Genomic DNA, 5,927 nt, shown 5'->3' on the forward strand with positions numbered 1-5,927 from the left:
CACGATACACTCTGTCGGCTATCATTCCGATTGTCTCGTCCACAGGTACGTTGGTAAACAGCGATTCTACGTCCAACGAGGCTCTTATCCCTGTGGCCCGTGCGCCCCGCAGTAAGTCCACAAATTCCTTTGGAGACTTCAGGCTGAAGGCGCAAGGAACATAAGGAGTCAGCAGGCCGTTGAGTCGCTTCGCCAGTCTGTACGTGGGTGTGGGTATCTGGCTAATGATTGGCCGAAGTGGGTTTCCAGGCTTGTGCGTCTTGACATTTCCTTCCATTGTTGGACGACATATTCGACCTCGAGACACAAAAGAAGGTCACTACCAAAGATACCTTACAAGCAGAACTTATTGCAGAAGGAGGAAAGAATCGAGGCAACTACAGAAGCACCATACTGTCCCCCGAGCTTAAAGCGGCAGCTAAAAGCCTTCGTGAGAACAAGGAGATAGTTGTCAGGAGAGGTGACAAGTCGCCAATATATGTCATTCTTAAAAAAGACGAATATCTGGCGAAAATGAACATCATACTCTCTGACCAAACTAAGTTCCAAAGGGTAACGAAGGACACTACAGCCGAATTAAAAGCAAAGGTCAACAAACTGATCGAAACTGTGAACGCCAAGAAATCCGGACTCCACCTGCCAAAGATCATTGGGGAATATAAACCTGGATATGCGTATGGAAATGTCAAGACGCACAAGCCTGGAAACCCACTTCGGCCAATCATTAGCCAGATACCCACACCCACGTACAGACTGGCGAAGCGACTCAACGGCCTGCTGACTCCTTATGTTCCTTGCGCCTTCAGCCTGAAGTCTCCAAAGGAATTTGTGGACTTACTGCGGGGCGCACGGGCCACAGGGATAAGAGCCTCGTTGGACGTAGAATCGCTGTTTACCAACGTACCTGTGGACGAGACAATCGGAATGATAGCCGACAGAGTGTATCGTGATCCAGCCTGTACTCCTCTTGACATGCCAGAAAGTATTCTGAGGAAACTACTCCAAGCTTGTACTAAAGAGGCACCCTTCTTGAGCCCGGATGGGCACATGTATAAGCAAGTAGATGGGGTCGCCATGGGTTCTCCCCTAGGTGTCCTGTTTGCAAACTTCTACATGGGTACCATCGAGCAAAAAGTCTTAGTCGACATGAACTTGAAACCGGCCATATACTGCAGGTATGTTGACGACATTTTTACACAGGTACCTGATGTCAGACATCTGCAGGAGCTGAAGGAGGCATTTGAGCAGAGTTCCGTGCTGCGTTTCACTTACGAGACGGAAAAGGATGGGAAGCTGCCTTTTCTAGATGTAACAGTCATGGAAAAGGGCGGAGGTTTCCACACTGCAGTCTACACAAAGGAAACAAACATAGGAATGTGCCTAAATGCCAACAGCGACTGCCCTCACAGGTACAAGAGGAGTGTTGTTAACGCATACGTCGACCGTGCTCTCAGCCACAGCTCAGAATGGAAGCAAGTCGACGAAGAACTCTGTAGGGTAAGGCAGGTCCTAGTCAATAACGGCTTCTCCAATGGTTTCATCGAAGACATCATAAGAAGGAAAGTGAAAAGCCATGCAACCTCCGAAAAGACAACTAACACAACACCTATACCCCCTATTAGACTATTTTACAGGAACTTCTTTTCCACAGCTCATAAAACAGAGGAAAGGGTCCTGAAAGATATTGTTAATAGAAACGTCATCCCTACAGACAAAAATCAGAGGATACAACTGACGATTTACTATAAAACCAGAAAAACGGCCAGCCTACTCATGAGAAACTCTCCAGACACAAAACAGAACGCTTTAAAAGAGACTAACGTCGTCTATGCCTTCAAATGCCCACTTGGGGACTATAAGCTCCAAAAAACCCAGTATATAGGCAAGACAACAACATCTCTTTCTAGGCGTTTAACGATGCATAAACAACAGGGCTCCATTAAGGAACATATAATCTCTTCCCATAACCAAACCATCGCCAGAGAAATCCTAGTAAACAACACAGAAATCATCGATAGATACAGCGATAGCAGGCGGCTTGACGTTTGCGAGGCACTACACATCAAGAAGTCAACACCAGCAATCAACAGCCAATTATTGCACAACTATATTCTACCCACCTCAAGACTCCGCTCCAATATAGAAGCATCAAGAAATATGGACCAATAGGCTTTCTACAAACACTTCTATTCAATACCCATTGTTTCTGTTCTGTCTTGTGTTGATACTTTTAATACCCTATTAATATCCCCTAGTGTTCTGTCTTGTGTTAATGCCACATCACCCTTCCCACCTCACTCAAATGTAATGCCACATCACCCTTCCCACCTCACTCAAATGTAGATATAAAATCAGGGAAACGCAAGTTCTAATCAGTTGTGTATTTGTGAAGTCTTTGAAAATGTAATAAGTTTTACGAAACGCGCCCGTGTCGCATCAGACTAGAAATAAAAATGAATTTTGGAGAAGTGATTTTTGATTTACCTCCAACAGTGAAGCGTAATGTACGAAAGATTGAGAAAATTCGTGTTAGAATTATTAATCTTACTTTTTCGGTCATATTTAATAATATATATATATATATATATATATATATATATATATATATATATATATATATATATATATATATATATATATATATATGTCGTACCTAGTAGCCAGAACGCACTTCTCAGCCTACTATGCAAGGCCCGATTTGCCTAATAAGCCAAGTTTTCATGAATTAATTGTTTTTCGACTACCTAACCTACTTAACCTAACCTAACTTTTTCTGCTACCTAACCTAACCTAACCTATAAAGATAGGTTAGGTTAGGTTAGGTAGGGTTGGTTAGGTTTGGTCATATATCTACGTTAATTTTAACTCCAATAAAATAAAATTGACCTCATATATAATGAAATGGGTAGCTTTATCATTTCATAAGAAAAAAATTAGAGAAAATATATTAATTCAGGAAAACTTGGCTTATTAGGCAAATTGGGACTTGCATTGTAGGCTGAGAAGTGCGTTCTGGCTACTAGGTGGAAGGGAGTAACATGGAAGGGAGTACCACCTCTAGCTGGAAGAAGGGGGACCCATAGCCTCGGAGGAAACCACGCATAACGCATTAGAGGGAATGTTTAGATCCCCTCCAATACAGTTTCTGTGTTCTTTTCTCCTACCACCCCCTTCCTTTTTTATTTTTTGTGCTTTATTATGCATTTGATGGTTACAAGATATACATGGGTTGATACAAAAATAATAATGCAAAAAGGTGCTTAAAGGTTATGGATCTCTTGAAAAACACAACAATGGGAAACATTGATGAATGTCACAGACGGGTTCGATCATTGTTGCAAGTCAAACACTTCTTCGAATTCCTCTGAAGTTGGACTAGTGCCCAAGACGCAACAGGCATTTCCCCTCTGAATCGCAACACTGAGGCGCTGGAACAAGAAACTTTTTGCTCTCTGGTCTTTTGTAGCGCTGATTAATTTGTCCCCCAATTCCCTCAGGAACTTCAATGCACATTTTCCCCACGAACCGAGGGTCTCCGAGCCGATTGGAACAAAGCTGTAGCAGTGTGCTAGACCTCTGTATTTAATAATTTTCTGCGATTCCCTGAAAGAAGCAGCACCACCGCTTTCACGTGTGCTGTAGTGGAGGTAGGTACTGGCTAGTGTGGCAGCGCTTGTGTAGTCCCATACCACTTGCTTACCATCCTTCCAAGGTAGCAAGGTGACCCCTTCAGGGCGCTTCTGAGGGTCGTTAGGTCTGGATAAGTGTGGTTCTCTTTGTGCCGGGCAGCGGGCTGTGGCGAGGCTCCTCTTGATGATGTTGTTGACTTCTTCATGTCTTGCAATTTTACCCTGTGATTTACGACATACCAGACCATGACGACCATATTGGTCTGCCATCACAGTTCCGCAGATGCACCTATGTTCGGTGAGGATGGGGGCGGCAAGGCGAAGGGCAACTCCAATGCGGAGAGCGTCATGACTGAGGCGAGTTCCCAGGGCTGCATTGGGCACAGCAAATAAAAAATCCCCGGCGTGGGGTGCTGTTACCGCTAGGAGGCGGGCTTTGTTTTCAGCATCAGCGTTGTCAATCATTGCTGTGACAGTCTTTTCCATTATGGGGCTATCCCAGTGGGCCTGCTTGTGGTCTTTTGGGACTTGTGGTCGGGGTTGAGGGTGTGCAATGGTGTCCCATTGTCTGGCTGCTTCGATGAACGTTTGATCATGAGTTCCCGCTGTCTCTCTCATACGCTCTGGTAGGATCTGCCCTACCAATTCGTTGGCTGCTGTACATGAGGATAAGAATGCTGGAAGTGCTACCTCAGTTGCCTTTCGTATGCCTATCCCTCCAAATCTCACTGGTAGTGTTGCTTGGTCCCACTGACTGTCATCTAAATCTAGGTTGAGCGCCTTCCTGAATATTGACCTGAGGAGCTCATCATATTGATTTAGAAGTGGGTTGCCAAAAGTTGGTGCACACCTTAAGAAGTATGTTAGCCTGGGCAAGGTAAGGCACTTTGTGAGAAGGTAGAGGGCATCGTGGGAGTCCAAGTCCCCAATTCTCTCTTCCATCCTCTTTAGGTCTCTAAACTTTTCGTCAAGGACTGCAGCAATGGCATTGTGGCCCAGAGGTGCTCCGAGTAGTGTGCTGTCGGTAGGTTTAACGACTGAGGCTTCTGGTAGAACTGATTTCACTGCTCTAATGATTACTTCACTGGATGCAATAATTTCGCATTTGGAGGGGTTAAGAACGAGACCCATGGACTCCCCCCGTGTCTTCACCAGCTGTAGGTCTTCTAGCAGGGAATCTTGTGTGCCTGCCAGAGTGCCATCATCCAGGAACCAGATGTTGAGCTCGCTGGACAGTCTGGTTGTAATTTCTCGAACCGCTATGCAAAAGAGGAACGGTGCAAGTGGGTCACCCTGTTGAATTTCCTCTGCTGAGGTGACTTCATGTTTGCCAAACAGGAGGGTTGAGTCTTTGCTGTAGCCTGCTGACACAAACGGGAGAATGCTTGGGCAATATTCCTGGACTGCAGTGAGGATTGCTTCCCTTTTGACCGAGTTGAAAGCGTTTTCAAAATCTAATTTTACTACTGCCTGGTCTTCAGTAAGAGAGCTAATGTAGGCTCGTGCAGCATGAGCCGCTGCTTCACAGCCTTGGGGGACTCCAAACCCCAGCTGGTTGGGTTGCAGCATGGTGGCTGCTACCATTCGGATACTTCTGACAGCAGCCCTTGCAACTAGGCGGCGAAGGGTATTACCAACGGCAATGGGTCTGATCCCTCCCCCCTTCTTTTTAAGGGCACATAGGGATGCACCAAAGAAGAATGGTTTGATTTCATCAGGGATTAACCCGGCGAGGCAGTTGTTGACAAACGTTATGATTTCTGTCAGGAGCGCTTCTGCAGCTGGGCCAAGAACAGGGTTCACCATTTCCTTCACATGTTGAGGTCTTACCCCTGTGTAGCCTCCTGAGGAGCCCGGGAGAAATGAAACGATAGCTTTATAAACCTCTGACTCCCGGAGGACGAGAGGTTCCTGGTTAGGGGCGAGCCTGACCTGTGGGGGAGGTCCACCTACGGCCCTGAGGGGGTGTTTTTCTCTCAGTGCTTGGGCTGTGGTTTCATCCCTGGGCAAAATTTTGTCCTCACTTGTGATCAACCTGAGTGCCCCGACTGCATTGCCCTCTTCAATTTTCTTGCTGACTTGGGTACCTAATTTTCTGTTGTCGCTGATTGTCGTACTTGGTCTGCCTCGGCGGTGTTTGGTGTGTTTGGGGAGGCGGACTAGGTTGTCAGCCCTAGGAAAATCCCTAATTGCTTTATTGACGGATGAGGCCAGTGTCTTGCCTCCTCTGTCTGGTACACCTAAGCATGCATTGCCAAAAAGTAGCAGATTGTGCCAGGCTTTGATGGTATCAGGTGC

The sequence above is a fragment of the Procambarus clarkii genome, chromosome 73 (genome assembly GCF_040958095.1).
Source record: "Procambarus clarkii isolate CNS0578487 chromosome 73, FALCON_Pclarkii_2.0, whole genome shotgun sequence".
NCBI classification, from domain to species: Eukaryota; Metazoa; Arthropoda; class Malacostraca; order Decapoda; family Cambaridae; genus Procambarus; species Procambarus clarkii.